The sequence below is a fragment of the Neoarius graeffei genome, chromosome 11 (genome assembly GCF_027579695.1).
Source record: "Neoarius graeffei isolate fNeoGra1 chromosome 11, fNeoGra1.pri, whole genome shotgun sequence".
In the NCBI taxonomy this organism is placed as follows: Eukaryota; Metazoa; Chordata; class Actinopteri; order Siluriformes; family Ariidae; genus Neoarius; species Neoarius graeffei.
Genome location: NC_083579.1, coordinates 62,921,853 through 62,941,505, shown reverse-complemented (window position 1 = coordinate 62,941,505; position 19,653 = coordinate 62,921,853).

The window sequence follows — 19,653 nt, the reverse complement described above, 5'->3', positions numbered from 1 at the left end:
GCCCACTAATGGGCCGCAGCCCAGTAGCTGAGAAACACAGATGTAGACGGATATACTTAAAAGACAGGATTGATTTAACAGTATCACATGTGAACTGTACAAGCATGTGTGTTGATCTATAAAATCCCCATACCATGTTGTCTGTTTCTCTTTATTGACTACAGCTCAAGATTAGATGACTGTGGTTCTGTGTCGACATGTGTCACTTGGCAAAAGACAGATGAATCACATATGTCTAGTTGAAAAAGGAAAAGGCTCAGGAGGAAGCTCTATATTATTACCTGCAGAAGGAAAAATCATGTGGAAGACTCTCTCTCTCTCTCTCTCTCTCTCGCTCTCACTCACACACACACACACACACACACACACACACACACAGAGTGGTGCTTGAAAGTTTGTGAACCTTTTAGAATTGTCTATATTTCTGCATAAATATGACCTAAAACGTCATCAGATTTTCACACAAGTCCTAAAAGTAGATAAAGAGAACCCAGTTAAACAAATGAGACAAAAATATTATACTTGGTCATTTATTTATTGAGGAAAATGATCCGGGTGCTCCGGTTTCCCCCACAGTCCAAAGACATGCAGGTTAGGTTAACTGGTGACTCTAAATTGACCGTAGGTGTGAATGTGAGTGTGAATGGTTGTCTGTGTCTATGTGTCAGCCCTGTGATGACCTGGCGACTTGTCCAGGGTGTACCCCGCCTTTCGCCCGTAGTCAGCTGGGATAGGCTCCAGCTTGCCTGCGACCCTGTAGGACAGGATAAAGCGGCTAGAGATAATGAGATGAGATGAGGAAAATGATCCAATATTACATATCTGTGAGTGGCAAAAGTATGTGAACCTCTAGCATTAGCAGTTAATTTGAAGGTGAAATTAAAGGCAGGCATTTACAATCAATGGGATGACAATCAGGTGTGAGTGGGCACCCTGTTTTATTTAAAGAACAGGGATCTATCAAAGTCTGATCTTTACAACACATGTTTGCGGAAGTGTGTCATGGCACAAACAAAGGAGATTTCTGGGGACCTCAGAAAAAGCGTTGTTGATGCTCATCAAGCTGGAAAAGATTACAAAACCATCTCTAAAGAGTTTGGACTTCACCAATCCAGGAGAAAGCCACTGCTCTCCAAAAAGAACATTGCTGCACGTCTGCAGTTTGCTAAAGATCACATGGACAAGCCAGAAGGCTATTGGAAAAATGTTTTGTGGATGGATGAGACCAAAATAGAACTTTTTGGTTTAAATAAGAAGCTTTATGTTTGGAGAAAGAAAAACACTGCATTCCAGTATAAGAACCTTATCCCATCTGTGAAACATGGTGGTGGTAGTATCATGGTTTGGGCCTGTTTTGCTACATCTGGGCCAGGATGGCTTGCCATCATTGATGGAACAATGAATTCTGAATTATACCAGCGAATTCTAAAGGAAAATGTCAGGACATCTGTCCATGAACTGAATCTCAAGAGAAGGTGGGTCATGCAGCAAGACAATGACCCTAAGCACACAAGTCGTTCTACCAAAGAATGGTTAAAGAAGAATAAAGTTAATGTTTTGGAATGGCCAAGTCAAAGTCCTGACCTTAATCCAATCGAAATGTTGTGGAAGGACCTGAAGCGAGCAGTTCATATGAGGAAACCCACCAACATCCCAGAGTTGAAGCTGTTCTGTACGGAGGAATGGGCTAAAATTCCTCCAAGCCAGTGTGCAGGATGGATCAACAATTACCGGAAACGTTTAGTTGCAGTTATTGCTGCACAAGGGGGTCACACCAGATACTGAAAGCAAAGGTTCACATACTTTTGCCACTCACAGGTATGTAATATTGGATCATTTTCCTCACTAAATAAATGACCAAGTATAATATTTTTGTCTCATTTGTTTAACTGGGTTCTTTTTATCTACTTTTAGGACTTGTGTGAAAAGCTGATGATGTTTTCGGTCATATTTATGCAGAAATATAGAAAATTCTAAAGGGTTCACAAACTTTCAAGCACCACTGAGTGTGTTTTTATATATATAATTTTTTTTTCTTGCAGTCCAAACACACTGAAAAAATACATGATGATATGTGCAGAAGAGGCTGGGTTGTTTACTGGAAAATTTGAATATACAAATTAAATTATCTGTCATGGACTTGAGCTGAATCCCGGTGTTCAGTGAGTCATTATTGAAAGGTATAAATGCAGTCTCTTTCTCAGAGAGCCCATTTCACTGATGAAAAGCAAAATGTGCTCTGAGACAAATCAGTGGAATGCCCACGTGGAGTTTATCTATTCAGCAGATGAAGAGTGCTTGATTTGTTTAATCCATGGCTTCCCAAGTTCCGGCCTAGAAGATGTACTTACAGCACAATATGCCAGGCACCCAGTCCTAATTAAGTAACATGTTGGCACACATGATAGGTTTGATTGAGTTTTGATGTGTTTCCAGGGCATATATAGCCTGCATCTCAACTATTCAATAGTTAGATCAAAATAAAACAGCCAAATTGTCTCAAACGAAAAAAAGAAATCCTCTCTATGAATGCTTTTCAAAGTAATAATATGTTTGCTGCAAAATAAGCAATCAAGTGATGGAGATGTGATTATGAGGGCAGTGTTGAGTAAAAATAATTGATAATAGGAAAGTCATTACTGTCAGTAAAGTGCTCTTAGCTCTTCTCGCTGCCTAAAAAAAACAGTATCCCAGAGCACATGAGAGCCATTTTCTTTGCCATCATGACTTATTCACTTTTTGATAGACCATCATTATGCTGTACTCCTTACTCCTCTTGTTCAAAATCTGACTTCGGAAAGCAGCCTGGCTGTCGGTGGTTTACAATCATGTTTTTTCTGCTGGAAATGTCAATAGATATGTTAATTGGAGAAATGTCTAAAAGATATGTCTGTGTGTAGTACACAGCTTTTGTAAAAACAAGGCCGGCTGGAATAAATGTGCTGGCAGGATTACACCCTCGCTGTTTTTCAAGGGAAAAATACAGACAAATACGGCTCAATTTTTGGCATATTTGCTGTTAACACATGGTGAGAGGGGTGGCAGGGTGGTGTAGTGGTTAGCGCTGTCGCCTCACAGCAAGAAGGTCCGGGTTTGAGCCCCGTGGCTGGCGAGGGCCTTTCTGTGTGGAGTTTGCATGTTCTCCACGTGGGTTTCCTCCGGGTGCTCCGGTTTCCCCCACAGTCCAAAGACATGCAGGTTAGGTTCAGGGGCGCAGATACATTTTTTGAACTGGGGGGGACAAAGCTGCCAGCAAACCAACCCCAACCCCACCCCCAACATGTGTTGACATTCTAACTATGCCTGTGTGTTGCGTGAGCGGCAGTCAGTCAACAACTCTTCGCAAAGTTTCCTTATGAAACAATATGCTCGCTGAAATTATGGCAGGGAACGCCAGATTAAACATTAAAACTGCCTTCTGAGCACTGTATCTACAGGCTACCACCGAAAGAAGGAGGCTACCAGAAAGGCATCTCTACTCCGTACGATTTTACTTTCACTACAACATTACTTTGAACAGACTATCAAAAAATTGCAAGGTGATATGATAAAGTAAGGCACAGTTTACTTACAGTCGTTGTTTTTTGAAAAAACGATGCAATCGTTTTCTGCCTTTTCGGTTTGGCACCCTTCATCATGCCGTGTTGGGGTCCTGAACTAGGAGCTGTCCCCGATATACCTGTCAAAGTTGTTGTGGGTAACCATAGCAACCAAGCTCGAGCTCGCAACCTGTGCAGTCTGCGCAGCTCAACCAACCGAATATCAGTCTTTGTTTTGTTTTATGTGAGTTGTTGCAGCTATGTATGTACTGCTGTGCACCTCAATAAACCGAATGGTAATTAGTCTTTTGATTTTTCCGTGAGGTTTGCCTTATGCAAAGAAAGACAGCACAGACGTTTTTTCCTCCCTATAAGTGGGGGGGACCGAACGAGGTGAATTTAAATCTGGGTGGGACGAATCCCACCCGTCCCACCCTCTATCTGCGCCCGTGGTTAGGTTAACTGGTGACTCTAAATTGACCGTAGGTGTGAGTGTGAATGGTTGTCTGTGTCTATGTGTCAGCCCTGTGATGACCTGGCGACTTGTCCAGGGTGTACCCCGCCTCTCGCCCGTAGTCAGCTGGGATAGGCTCCAGCTTGCCTGCGACCCTGTAGAAGGATAAAGCGGCTAGAGATAATGAGATGAGATGAGAACTTTTCTGGAACCAAGAGCAACAGCACCACCAGTTGTGATAAGTTGATACTTATACACAGAATAGTATGAAGTAGGCTGGGGCTGATTTCTTTCTAGCCCAGAATGTAGATTCATGCAGCCTATAGCTGATAGCTACATCAAGGGATTTCAATTGGTGAAACAGTCCCTAGATTTAATCCTTTGGAGGAGAAGCTAGAAGTGAAAGCAAGCATTATCTCACTCAAGTACAAATATACTGTCCATGAAAGGGCAACAGAACCAACTGTGTTTTATGCCTATGAAGAACTGCCATGCTGTGAGAGTCAACGCGAATGATTTGATAATTGTAACACAGAGATACTGATAGCTAGTATTTTCTGTCATTTACACTCTTTTCCAATTCATTCATTTATTCATGTAGAGCATATCATTAGCACAGATTGACTAATTCTTCTAACGTTTAAAGTTGCATAGGTTAGAAAATTAGCTTTGCCCTTGTGAAGATTTTCCATTTTAAAGTGAAAACAGGAAAAAAAAAAGATCTTAATCTTAATATCTCTACTCACACAGTGCTGCAGGTCATTTAGTATGCACCAGAGAATTGTATATTATCATCTTGGCCTAGAATAGTCATAATGCAGGAGAGAAATCTGAGCTCATCTGCCGTTAATCAAAGCCGTGTGCTGAGGCAAGTGATCCCTGGACAGAGAAGAGCAAGTGCTGGCCGTCAGCACCTCCAGCCAAACATAGCCATCTTGGGTGCTCTTTGTATGTGTCAGATTGTCTATTTTTATCATCATATTCCCTGTTGTATGCTTGAGTCTATACTACTTGTCACAAGCTACCCCATGTCTTGGTCTCCAGTTTCCAATTATCAGGGTTAAACTGACTCCTGGTATCTGGAGTCACTGAGAACAGGGACATTTCATGGCATGAATGTTGAGCTTGTGGGTTATGGTTACAGTGTATGCCACACATTTAGTGTATGCCACACTCTGAGTGTCAGACAGTATGTAATTACCCCAAAGACCATCTGCTGTGGATTTAGTTAGTTATTTCTAACATAAGGAAGGAATCTAAATTTGAAGAAAACATGTTTTACATATTTTATGGCATATTAAAGCAGCATGATGTGTTTACATCCGCTGAAGTATTAAATACACTTAGATGGGCTCAGTAGTTGAACAGTTTCACAGAAGACATCTTGGGGTTTGACTTTGACATTTGTTAGTCATTATTTCTTATTTTTAACATTTAAAAAGTACCACAGTTTGGAACAATTTGTCTGTTTGCTGTTGGAGCTTTTTTGTCACATTTGGCATCCAGTGCTGTAGAAACTATTAATGGTCTGAAAACATGCCCAAATCTGCCCGGGAACCGATTGGCTGAATGATAAAATAATAATTTCCTGGTCAGGCTTTAAAGGGATTGTATTATCTGGAGAAGAAAAAAGAACAAGGCACAAAGTTGAATGGGGTTTATGTCCAATGGACGGTGCTTGATCCGGTCTGCAAGTCACAGCTATTCCATTAAATCTGTCCTCAGTCAGAGGGTCACTGAGTCACACGGCTCCCCATTAAATATTGAATTGAAAGCTAAACACACTTTATACTTGCTTATCTTTTAAATGGAAATTATGAAGTTTTTAGGTATTTGAGGTAGCATTTGTGTTATTTGAGGTTAGAAACACAGAGGTGTAGATATTTGTTTCTTTATGTACTTTTTAAATGATACTGAACGACCTACCACATTATTTTTCTTAAAAAAAAGGATGTTTGGGCCTTTTTTTATTTTCTAGAAGGAATTTAACTGAAAATAAGCATTCTGTATATGAGTAAATGACGTTGTAATAATAGAAAGCAAGTCTTTTTTCCATTTGGAAAGATTTATAATTTACAGTAATAATAATAATAATAATAATAATAATAATAATAATAATATAGTAAGTGAGTGCTCCAAGTTGGTACAAAAAGAGTACAAGAGGGGGCATGACAAGCTGGGGAAAATAATTAATTGGAAACTTTGTGACAAATACAAGTTGGAAAGAAAGGAAAAATGGTATGAATATGAGCCAGAGAGTGTTTTAGAAAGTGAAGATATCAAGGTCAAGGTCTTTTTATTTGTCATTTCAACCATATACAGTTGGTACAGTAGACAGTTAAAACGAAACTACGTTTCTCCAGGACCATGGCGCTACATTAACCCTCACAGGATTACAAGTCTACATATAACAACATAAAGTGTAAGAGTGCAACGACTGCAACACTGCAGACAGTAAATGACAACAGACAAACAATAAACGGACAATAAACGACATAAACAATATAAAGTGCAGACACAAGCAACATAAGGTGCTGAGTTGAGTGTGCATACTAAAGTAGTATATGAAAGGAAATAAATAAATGTAAACTTTGTGTGCACGAGGGACATTGGAAACGTTGTAAGGCAATAGTGCATTATTGTCCACTGTGCAAAGATTGCAGTGTGAGTGGTGTGTTCACCAGTCTGTGAGAATCAGTCCGAGTTGAGGAGTCAGATGGCATGAGGAATTGAAGTAGTATATGAAAATGGAATGAATAAATAAATAAATGTAAACCTTGTGTGTGTCTGTGTGTGTGTGTGTGTGTGTGTGTGAGAGAGAGAGAGAGAGAGAGAGAGCGAGAGAGACATTGTAACCACTGTAAGCAATAGTGCAATATTGTCCGCTGTGCAAATACTGCAGTGGGAGTGGTGTGATCAACAGTCCATGTGTATGAGTCCAGTCCCTCAGAGTTGAGGAGTCTGATAGCATGTGGGAAGAAACTGTTACAGAATCTGGCTGTGAAGGCCCGAATGCTTCGGTACCTTTTAATGTCGAGATATTATGGGATGTAAATATGCAGTGTGACCATATGATAAAAGCCAGAAGGCTGAACATTGTGGTAATTGAAAAGAAGGGCAAAAAAAAAGTGTGCAAGATTATTGATATTGCAATCCCATGTTATTCCAGGGTCCATGAGAAGGAAATTGAGAAAATAGAAAAATATCAAGATCTCAGGAGAGAAATAGCTAGACTTTGGCAGATAAAAGAAGTAATGGTCATCCCAATGGTAATGGGTGCGCTTGGTTGTGTAATGTTTGACTTCAGCAAATGGGAAGAAAAGCTTGGAATTAAAATGGCAACATCAATGTTTGAGAAGACAACACTGCTTGGAACAGCAAGGATACTGAGAAGAGTGCTTGAAACCTGATTGTGGAGAAAAAATGAACGCCCAGGACTCATGGTCATTTGCTATGACTCACTCCTTGGCTAAAACCAGCAAAGATCAGTGTGTGAAGAGGAAATAATAATAACTAGAAAAGCACTCGGAGAGTGCAGACCTCCGCCAAGAATCCTTTAAAAAATTCCGGGATCCAGACGGTGATCCGGATGACCACCAAAATTTAATGGATTGTTACTTGTGCCCAGTCACACCTCTGGAAAAAATTTTTAGAGCAATCCGTTCATAACTTTTTCCATAATGTTGCTAACAGACAAACCAACAAACAAACCAACGCTACTGAAAACATAACCTCCTTGGTGGAGGTAACTAGAAAAGCACTTGGAGAGCGCAGACCTCCACCAAGAATCCTTTAAAAAATTCCGGGATCCAGACGGTGATCCGGATCACCGCTAAAATGTAATGGATTGTTACTTGTGCCCAGTCACACCTCTGGAAAATATTTCAGAGCAATCCATTCATAACTTTTTCCGTAATGTTGCTAACAGATAAACCAACCAACCAACAAACAAACAAACCAATGCTACCGAAAACATAACCTCCTTGGCGGAGGTAATAATAATAATAATAATAATAACTGCAGCTGTTACAATTACTACTATGTATGACTAGATGTTTTAAAGGTATAACAATACTGCACATATATGATGACCATTTGCTTTTTTTATTTTTTATTTTTTGTGTACATTTTTGTTGTAGCTGTTTCATTTGCTATCTTCAGGTTACAGAACAGGTGTGAATTTAGCATTCTCCACCAAGAACACAGAGGTGCTTGATAATGTTGGCCCTAAATCATTATAAATAGTTCTAAATCAAGTGGGAATGGGCTACAGAATGTACAGTGTTAACAGTTTTATACTATGATGGAGAGAGACCTACTGCTACACTGGGAAATAGCTAAGACTTGTAAAGGGAAATTTCTGCAGTTTTCTAAGCCTCAGCTCACAGACCAACCCCTTTTAAACAATTAATAACAGGCTAGAGATCAAATGCCACCATCAAAACCTCCCTTTCTGCAAAGTTCTTAAGCCTTCAAGGCAAGCAGAAGCTCCTGGTGAGTCGACTTTTATCTGAATCGATGCTCGATCCTGATAGATTTAAGCAGCTTAAGCTCATCTGACTTTCTCCTAAGGACTCTGAATTTTAATCTCTGCACAGGTCTCTTTCTCCTGAGCTTTTTAACATCTGATACTTAAGATTTTCAGCAGATTCACTCATCAGGCCTATTCATTGAACACACATGTTCATGCCCATGTATCTGCATGAGCACATATGTACAGACAGAAAGAGAGGTTGCAGAATTACAGACGTGCCACCTTGTGGTAGGGTACAATCCAGAACACACTGATGCTGCTGCGGGACAAAATAATCTATTATATATATTATTATATTTATAAACACACACGGTGGTGCTTGAAAGATTGTGAACCCTTTAGAATTTTCTATATTTCTGCATTAATATGACCTAAAACAATATCAGATTTTCACACAAGTCCTAAAAGTAGATAAAGAGAACCCAGTTAAACAAATGAGACAAAAATATTATACTTGGTCATTTATTTATTGAGGAAAATGATCCAATATTACATATCTGTGAGTGGCAAAAGTATGTCAACCTTTGCTTTCAGTATCTGTTGTGACCCCCTTGTGCAGCAATAACTGCAACTAGACGTTTCCGGTAACTGTTGATCAGTCCTGCACACCGGCTTGAAGGAATTTTAGCCCGTTCCTCCGTACAGAACAGCTTCAACTCTGGGATGTTGGTGGGTTTCCTCACATGAACTGCTCGCTTCAGGTCCTTCCACAACATTTCGATTGGATTAAGGTCAGGACTTTGACTTGGTCATTCCAAAACATTAACTTTATTCTTCTTTAACCATTCTTTGGTAGAACGACTTGTGTGCTTAGGGTCATTGTCTTGCTGCATGACCCACCTTCTCTTGAGATTCAGTTCATGGACAGATGTCCTGACATTTTCCTTTAGAATTCGCTGGTATAATTCAGAATTCATTGTTCCATCAATGATGGCAAGCCGTCCTGGCCCAGATGCAGCAAAACGGGCCCAAACCATGATACTACTACCACCACCATGTTTCACAGATGGGAAAAGGTTCTTATACTGGAATGCAGTGTTTTCCTTTCTCCAAACATAATGCTTCTCATTCAAACCAAAAATATCTATTTTGGTCTCATCCATCCACAAAACATTTTTCCAAAAGCCTTCTGGCTTGTCCACGTGATCTTCAGCAAACTGCAGATGAGCAGCAATGTTTTTTTTTTTTGGAGAGCAGTGGCTTTCTCCTTGCAACCCTGCCATGCACACCACTGTTGTTCAGTGTTCTCCTGATAGTGGACTCATGAACATTAACATTAGCCAATGTGAGAGAGGCCTTCAGTTGCTTAGAAGTTGCCCTGGGGTCCTTTGTGATCTCGCCGACTATTACACGCCTTGCTCTTGGAGTGATCTTTGTTGGCCGACCACTCCTGGAGAGGGTAACAATGGTCTTGAATTTCCTCCATTTGTACACAATCTGTCTGACTGTGGATTGGTGGAGTCCAAACTCTTTAGAGATGGTTTTGTAACCTTTTCCAGCCTGATGAGCATCAAAAACGCTTTTTCTGAGGTCCTCAGAAATCTCCTTTGTTCGTGCCATGATACACTTCCACAAACACGTGTTGTGAAGATCAGACTTTGATAGATCCCTGTTCTTTAAATAAAACAAGGTGCCCACTCACACCTGATTGTCATCCCATTGATTGAAAATACCTGCCTCTAATTTCACCTTCAAATTAACTGCTAATCCTAAAGGTTCACATACTTTTGCCACTCACAGATATGTAATATTGGATCATTTCCTCAATAAATAAATGACCAAGTATAATATTTTTTCAGTCCAAACACATGCAGGTTAGGCAAATTGGTGACTTTAAATTGACCGTAGGTGTGAATGGTTGTTTGTCTATGTGTCAGCTCTGTGATGATCTGGCGACTTGTCCAGGGTGTACCCCGCTTCTTACCCATAGTCAGCTGGGATGGGATCCAGCTTGCCCGCGACCCTGTAGAATAGGGTAAGTGGCTACAGATAATGGATGGGATAGAGATGCATACACACATCCACACACACACAAATTCTGATGCTACTTTTGCATTTAGTCTTTTAATAATAATAATAATAATAATAATAATAATAATAATAATAATGGTGTCTTTCTACTACTAATATCAAAATAAACAGTTTTACTCTTATAATTCTTTGTACACAGTTACTGAGAATCACATCATCTTTAACTGAATGCTAATAATGTGGTTACTTCCTATGTTAGTGCCACTATGTTTTGACCCAGTGTTTAGCCAGTTGAATTGCTCTCAGGGTTAGACAAAGGACACTTTCACAGTGGTTAATGGGCAGTGCTGGGCTTGGTGAAACAGAACCAAGACTTCATTTACAGATCCCTTAGGTAACGCAGTGCCGAGGCCAGAGCACAGGGGAGAGTGAGAGGGAGGGAGAGAGGACATACAGTCAGCGGCAACCTCTGTGTGGACTCAGAACAAAGTCGGCCTCGGAATATACTGTGAGAAGCAAGAAACCGACGAGTCAGTTAATGTTGCCCAAACTCATTAGTGAAGCTCATTACTTCATTCATCTCCACTCTCCTGTATTCTCATACACAACTGAAATTTTAAACTGAGCAGATAACATTTGGTTAAAAATTTATCTTTATTGACTTGTACTTATATAGTTCAGTTATATAATGCTTCACATGGACAAATTTTGACATTTTGTATTTTTATATATATAAAACGTTACTGCTTAATTTAAAAAACAACAACAATAACAAATATTTCCACTGGAAACTGAGCTCTCATTTCCATTATCAGCTTCATCCACATTAGTCCTATCACCTGAGGTAAAAGTCACACAGAAGCATTTAAAGTCAAACAAAACCCAAAATAAACTGCTTGCCAATCACAGCAAGGGCCCTGATGTGTTCCTCGCATGTTTAAATTAAAAATAAAACTTTATAACAACAAGGTCCGGGTTCGAGCCCCGTGGCCAGCAAGGGCCTTTCTGTGCGGAGTTTGCATGTTCTCCCCGTGTCCGCGTGGGTTTCCTCCGGGTGCTCCGGTTTCCCCCACAGTCCAAAGGCATGCAGGTTAGGTTAACTGGTGACTCTAAATTGACCGTAGGTGTGAATGTGAGCGTGAATGGTTGTCTGTGTCTATGTGTCAGCCCTGTGATGACCTGGCGACTTGTCCAGGGTGTACCCCGCCTTTCGCCCGTAGTCAGCTGGGATAGGCTCCAGCTTGCCTGCGACCCTGTAGAACAGGATAAAGCGGCTAGAGATAATGAGATGAGATGAGGCTTACCTGGCCACATCCTTTTGCACTGAAACCAGATATCCAGCTGTGATGTAATCAGATCATTAGTACGCCATTTATCTTCGTGACACAGAACCATCAAACAAAAGCTTCTAATTATAAAAAAAAATCCCCAGGCACCACTGTTCTCTCTCTCTCTCTCTCTCTCTCTCTCTCTTCAGTTGGGTTGAATACAGAGAAAGTATTTCACTGTGCTGTAATGTGCATGTGACAAATAATGGCTTCTAATTCTAAAAATCTAATCAGAAATCTTCTGTAACCATGTGATTTTTACTGGCAACAAAATACACGAAACAACAGACTTTACTTTTATGAAATTTAAATCTCACTTGGCTAGATAACGCATACGCAGTACTGACACAGATACTAGGAAACAATGTTCGTTGTCATAGCAATGCAATTCTTGCCATCTAAAAAGATTGCTTTTTTCAGTCGATAAAAACAAACAATAACAACAAACAAAAGCATGTCACATGAAAATCAAGGAAAAATATTAAATTTTTGGAAAAAACAAAAACAAACAAAAAATAACACTGTGAGTAGCTGGTTTATATGCAGCAAAAGACTCCCAAAGGCTGAGTATGAGTCTGCTTACTGTTTCCTTGTGTGTGTGTGTGTGTGTGTGTGTGTGTGTGTGTGTGTGAGAGAGAGAGAGAGAGAGAGAGAGAGATCAGGCTTATTTTTTTACAGCCAAGAACTTAACACTCAGGAATTTTTAGGTTTGTTTACAACAGTTTAGAAGCGATGTATCCACTAGATCTCAGCCTCGGAAAGTCATGTGGTGTGTAAGTGACATCACAATCTTGGATTCTGTGACATAATTTGTATTCAGAGCACGATATCTGAACCTCAGAGAGAATAAGATGGCAGCCCCCAGGGACATTGTTTTTCTTTTAAAAATAAAATCTGTACACAGTATACAGGTACAAATATGAAGAAGTGAACACTGGAACATGTCTTGTATGGATATTATCTGTCAGTATAAAGGGGTTTCATTTTTGGGTTTTGTTTGGCCTTAAACATGAGCCTAATCATTATCTCTTCAACTGACTGATTTCTGTTCACACTAAAAAATTTTATTAATATATCTATTTATGTGTGTAAGTGCTCTACATTCTTTTTTATGATGAAGTTTATAAAAAATAAAAATTACATTTTCAACAAAAATACAGGAAAAAGTTTTTATGTCAGTAAAGAAAAGCAGAAGGAAGTGCAACAATCAATGTCAACAGAAGAACTACATTTATATTTACAGCATTTAGCAGACACTTTTATCCAGGCAACTTACAGAAGTGCTTTGTCATCTTTCTATAAAAATACATCCTCATGATAGTTCACCAGGTCAGGGACAAAGAGTACCAGCAATTTAAAAACACTGCTGCAGAGGTTGGTATAGTATGCACAAAAAAAGAAAAGAAAAGAAAAAAAGGAGAAAAAGAACACTACACAAGGGGGTTTTTGTGCAGATTTTCCAAGATCTTTAGAAAAACTTACTGGTCAATTTTGTTGATTGGCCAATTTTGCCTTTGTTTAGTTAAAGGCAATTGAGTCTTTATAAAAGTGTTTTCATGTAGAAAACGTGGAATTGCATTTGCATTATTTTTAAAGTGTGTGTGTGTGTGTGTGTGTGTGTGTGTGTGTGTGTGTGTGTGTGATGACCTGGCATCCCTTATGTTGTTTGCGACGGGTCTTCTTTTTCCGTGAGTGTTGGCGTTAATCACTAATCTTTATTTTTTTCTACAAATAATTTTCCAGTATCCTCTTCATTTTTTATTGTACTTTCGTTTTCCTTCCCCTCCCTTTTTTGGAAGAACGCCAAGACCGGAAGCTTTCTTTTTTCTCCTCCTGCGTAAAGACCACAAGCGGAGGCCATCCACATCGGATCTGCTTTAATATCAACAGATCTTCAATTAATGTACGTGAATCTTTTCATCATGGCACACCTTCAGCCTGTTCAATGTGCTGAGTGCAGGATGTTTAGTCATTCTTCCTCCATCGCTAGTGATAGCTTTATTTGTGATAAGTACAGATTAGTTAGCTCTCTGACGGAGAAGATTGCAGTTCTAGAAGTGCATATCCAGGCTTTAGAGAAGGCCAGTGAGAATGAGAACAGTGTAGTTTCTGTAGAGGAAAGTCTGGATGCCCTAGGTGGAGTTAGTAATCCCCCAACTCCGGCATTAGAGCCCTTACAGCGGGGCGAATGGGTGACGACTCGGCGGCATAAGCACAGAGTCAAAGCTACCACTGAGGCTCGCCCATGGGAGCACCACTCCTCTCCACGTCACGTGTCGAACAGGTTTGTTATCCTTAGTGATGCACCCACTGAGAAACCTGAAAGAGCTCTGGTTATAGGGGACTCTATCATACGGCACATGAAATTAGCTCAGCCTTTAGGGGCACCAGCAGCTTTAGTCAGGTGTATACTGGGAGCCAGGGTGCCAGACATAGCAGGTAATCTTAGGTTCTTAGACAAGCACAGGTTCTCAAAGATAGTTATCCATGCAGGAGCTAATGATATACGCCTTTGTCAGTCTGAGGTTACTAAGAGTAACTTTGTAGAGGTGTTTAAATTAGTGAAGGCGATGTCCGATGCTGTAGTCTGTTCTGGCCCCATCCCAATGCGGCGTGGCGATGTAGCTTACAGCAGGTTATGGTCACTGAACTGCTGGTTGTCTAGATGGTGTTTTGAAAACAGTGTGGGCTTTATAGATAATTGGGCTAATTTTGAGGGCACTGCTGGCCTGTTAGGGCGGGACGGTATCCATCCCACTCGGGAAGGTGCTGCTCTCATTTCTTGCAGCATAGGTCATAGTCTCAGAACAGGCCTAGTTAATTTCTGACAATCCAGAGCCAAGGCCAGGGAGCAGACGAACAGGCTAAACCGACTGTCTGCTAGCTGCACAGAGTCATCACTCAGGGTCCACTACATCGAGACTGTGTCTGTTCCCCGAGCTAAACAAAAAAGTAGAAATACTCAGAGAGTTTCTTATAGTAACCTAATCAATATAAAATTAGATCATACTGACTGTACAGCCGCTGCCAGCACCTTTGATCTAAAGGTGGGGCTATTAAACATTAGATCTCTTACATCTAAAGCACTAATGGTTAATGAACTTATTACTGATCAGGAGTTTAATGTATTGTGTTTAACAGAAACATGGATTAAACCAAATGAATATATAGCATTAAATGAAGCTAGTCCTCCTGGATACAGTTATATACACCAGCCTCGTCTAACTGGCAGAGGATGAGGCGTCGTGGTTATTTATAATGATTATCTAGGTGTAACACACAAACCTGGTTATAAATTTAATACATTTGAAGTTCTTCATTCTAATATAATGTATGCACCCTCAAAAATAAGTCTACCCATTTAATTCCGTTACTTATTATTTACAGGCCATATTCTGAGTTTCTTTCTGAATTTGCAGATTTTATCTCAGATCTGGTTATTTCCTTAGACAAAGCTTTAGTTGTCTGAGATTTTAATATTCACTTCGATAACCCAGAAGACCCTTTGAAAACAGCGTTTGTGTCCATTTTAGATTCAGTAGGGGTGAATCAGAATGTCATAGGACCGACCCATAATGGTGGTTACACCCTCGATCTAATACTAACATTCAGGTTAAACGTAGACAATATAGTCATACTTCCACAGTCTGAAGTTATCTCAGATCATTATCTCAGATCATTATCTCATCTCATTCAAAATATGTCTGAGTAATAATATATGCATCTCACCATGCTACTGTATTAAACATACATTCACGTCAACTACTGCACAGAGGTTTATAAATGATCTCCCAGAGTTATCAACTTTGATTGGGTCACTGTCAGCCCATGCAGAACTTGATCAGGCAACTGGATGCTTAGAGTCAATGTTCTGCTATACTTTAGATAATGTAGCTCTTCTTAAAAGGAAAATGGTCAGAGAGAAAAAATTAGCACCCTGGTATAATGATGACACTTGCACTTTAAAACAGACCACTCAAAAATTGGAACGTAAATGGTGTCAAACAAAATCGGTAGCGTTCAAATTAGCATGGAAGGAGAGCTTCCTGATGTAGAGAAAAGCTCTTAATGCTGCTAGATCAACATATCTCTCCTCCCTAATAGAAGATAACAAAAATAATCCTAGATTCCTATTTAATACTGTAGCAAAATTAACCAGGAATAAGTCCACTATAGACACATGCACACCTGTAGCAGGTAGTAACAACGACTTCATGCATTTTTTAATGATAAAATTGAGAATATCTGACAAAAAATTCAAACTACTAATTTAAGGTCAGACAATGTAAGTGACCCTGTAGTTAACAATATAACTGTATCAGATCAGCAGTTAGAATGTTTTACGCCTCTTAGAGAAATTGAATTACTTTCATTAATCTCCGCATCAAAAGCCTCAACTTGCGTACTAGATCCCTTACCTACACGCCTATTCAAACAGATAATACCTGAAGTAATTGAACCGCTTCTAAAAATAATAAATTCTTCTCTTACGATTGGCTATGTACCCAAATCCTTTAAACTAGCAGTTATCAAACCCCTGATTAAAAAACTTGACCTTGATCCCTGTCAGCTGTCCAATTATTGGCCAATATCAAACCTCCCCTTTATCTCCAAGATCCTTGAAAAAGCTGTGGCACAGCAGTTATGCTTATATTTACATAGGAATAACATCCATGAAATGTATCAGTCAGGATTTAGACCTCATCATAGCACAGAGACAGCTCTGGTTAAAGTAGTAAACGACTTACTGTTGGCTTCTGATCAGGGCTGTGTCTCGCTGCTTGTGTTGCTTGACCTTAGTGCAGCATTTGATACCACTGATCATTCTATTCTTCTGTATAGACTAAAAAATGTTGTGGGAGTTAAGGGAACGGCCCTCTCCTGGCTCAGCTCTTATTTAACTGATCGCTATCAGTATGTTGATATAGATGGTGATTTTTCTAGACATACTGAGGTAAAGTTTGGTGTTCCACAAGGTTCTGTCTTAGGTCCACTGCTTTTTTCTTTATATATGCTACTTCTGGGTGATATTATTTGTAAGCATGGTATTAGTTTCCACTGTTGTGCTGATGACACACAGTTGTATGTTTCTGCAAAACCAGATGAGAGACACCAGCTTAATAGAATTGAGGAATGTGTAAAGGACATTAGACACTGGATGCTTATTAACTTCCTTCTGCTTAACTCTGACAAGACTGCAGTACTTGTACAAGGACCACATGCAGCTAGAAGTAGGTTTTCTGATCACACAGTAACTCTGGATGGCCTTTCTGTTTCTTCACGTACAGCAGTAAAAGACCTCGGAGTAATTATTGACCCCAGTCTTTCATTCAAAACTCACATTGATAACATTACCCGGATAGCTTTCTTTCATCTCAGAAATATTGCTAAGATAAGAAATTTAATGTCACTACATGATGCAGAAAAACTAGTTCATGCTTTCATTACCTCCAGGTTGGATTATTGTAATGCCTTAATGTCTGGATGTTCAAATAAGTGCCTAAACAAGCTCCAGTTAGTTCAAAATGCAGCAGTGAGAGTCCTTACTAGAACTAGAAAATATGACCACATCACCCCTGTCTTATCCACACTGCATTGGCTCCCAATCAAATTTCATATGGATTATAAAATACTACTATTGACCTTTAAAGCACTGAATGGTCTCGCGCCACAGTACCTGAGCGAACTTCTGGTCCTTTATGACCCGCCATGACTACTTAGATCAAAAGGTGCAGGCTATCTGCTGGTACCTCGTATAGTGAAGGCTACATCAGGGGGCAGAGCCTTTTCTTACAAAGCCCCACAGTTATGGAACAGCCTTCCAAGTAGTGTTCGGGAATCAGACACAGTCTCAGCATTTAAGTCTAGGCTGAAAACATATCTGTTTAGTCAAGCCTTTTGTTAATGGGGTTTATGAGGTAAAGGTGTAGATCTGGAGGGTCCTCAGACAAAGTGTTTTGGTAAACTGGGATGTATGGATGTTGTCAGTTCCCCACTCACTTGTTCACTCGAGTTTGTTGACGGTGTAGTGGCTGGCTGCTTTATGCCCCGGGTCTCCCTCATGCCTGTGTTACCTTCCGGCTCTCCCCTTTTAGTTATGCTGTCAAAGTTAGTTTTGCCGGAGTCCCTGCTTGTACTCAGCGCAAAATGTATACTGTACCTACTTATTCAGGTGACATTAGGCATACCTAACAATCTGTTTTCTCTCTCTTCTCTCCCCCCCATCTGTCCCTCTGAGTTACATGTCAATCCTGAGATTGAGATGCTGACCTCTTCTGCTCCTCGGACCTGCCTGATCCATCCTGATGCCCTATGTCTGGTTGGAGTCTCATCACATCACTCCTGTGGAGGACGGCCCCATATGGACAGTTAAAAGTCACACTTGGAAGACACTCTAGACACTTACAGTAATGCTTTTATGGCTGAGGACTACAGCTGGCTTGCTAACTTTGGGACTGCAGTTGTCATGAACAGTTTTGCACTCAAGTTTCCATCAATGAAGAGTTCTAACATCAACGAAACTGACTTCATGTTAAAACTGCTAATGTTATAGTCATGTTGTCTGTTGTTGCCCAAATGAGGATGGGTTCCCTTTTGAGTCTGGTTCCTCTCGAGGTTTCTTCCTCATGTCGTCTGGGGGAGTTTTTCCTTGCCACCGTCGCCACGGGCTTGCTCATTGGGGATAGATTAGGGATAAAATTGGCTCATGTCTTGGGTCATTCAGATTCTGTAAAGCTGCTTTGGGACAATGTCTATTGTTAAAAGCGCTATACAAACAAACTTGACTTGACTTGACCCATAATGTGGTGTATGTATGCCTCATGCTCAGTGTTCTGAGGATCGGCTCTGGAGCCACTGCGACCCAAACCAGGATAAAGCCATTACTGCAAAATGAATTAATATGTAGGCAGTAGTATTTGGATTGAAACACAGCCTTTGTGTAGGCACATAGGCAATATTATGGCGAGGTTCAAAATAAAAAAAATGTAAGTGATCCCATAATTAAATTCCTTAATTACAGCTACTTAAAAAATTAATATACATCATCTGTTTTATAGAAAATATGAAAGAAGATATAAAAACCAACAACATAAACCAAAAACAAAAATCAACCTTCTTTAAAACAAAACACCTGCTCCAAAGCCTACCATCTCCCCACGCTGTCGCTAACAGTGATGTGTACTGAAATCACTGATCTCACAGATCTACACCATAACTCTTTGTTTCTAAATAAGTCTCCAGTGTCCTTGGGCTAACTTTCCACCTGCTCATTGAGTTGTGGCCAGTGTTCTGTGGCATCCTGCCCACAGAAGATAATCTGCTCCATGGGCAAAGCCATGAAATTCTGTATACACACATGCACAAATTGGCAGACGAACACACTGCACACAGGTTACAGATACAGCAAAGCTATACTCATAAATATATGCAGTGCTAAACATGCTAATCAAACAATTGCAAAAATCTAGACATAACACTATATGAAGTCTGTATTCATAAATCATGATAATTGTATTTATAATTCTTTCTAGTTGGTCATGATTGCTTCTAAGTATTTTTATTTATCCAAAAATGATCCGTAAAGCTTTAATAGTGTAAATAAATAATTCCTTGGTAAGTAATTTGACACTATGTCACTGTAATGCCATGTACTGCCCAACTTTTATCAAGTCAAGTTTATTTTTATAGTGCTTTCAATAACAGACATTATCTCAAAGCAGCTTTACAGAAAATTAAAGACTTTAAACATGAGCTAATTTTATCCCTAATCTATCCCCAATGAGCAAGCCTGTGGTGACGGTGGCAAGGAAAAACTCCCTCAGACGG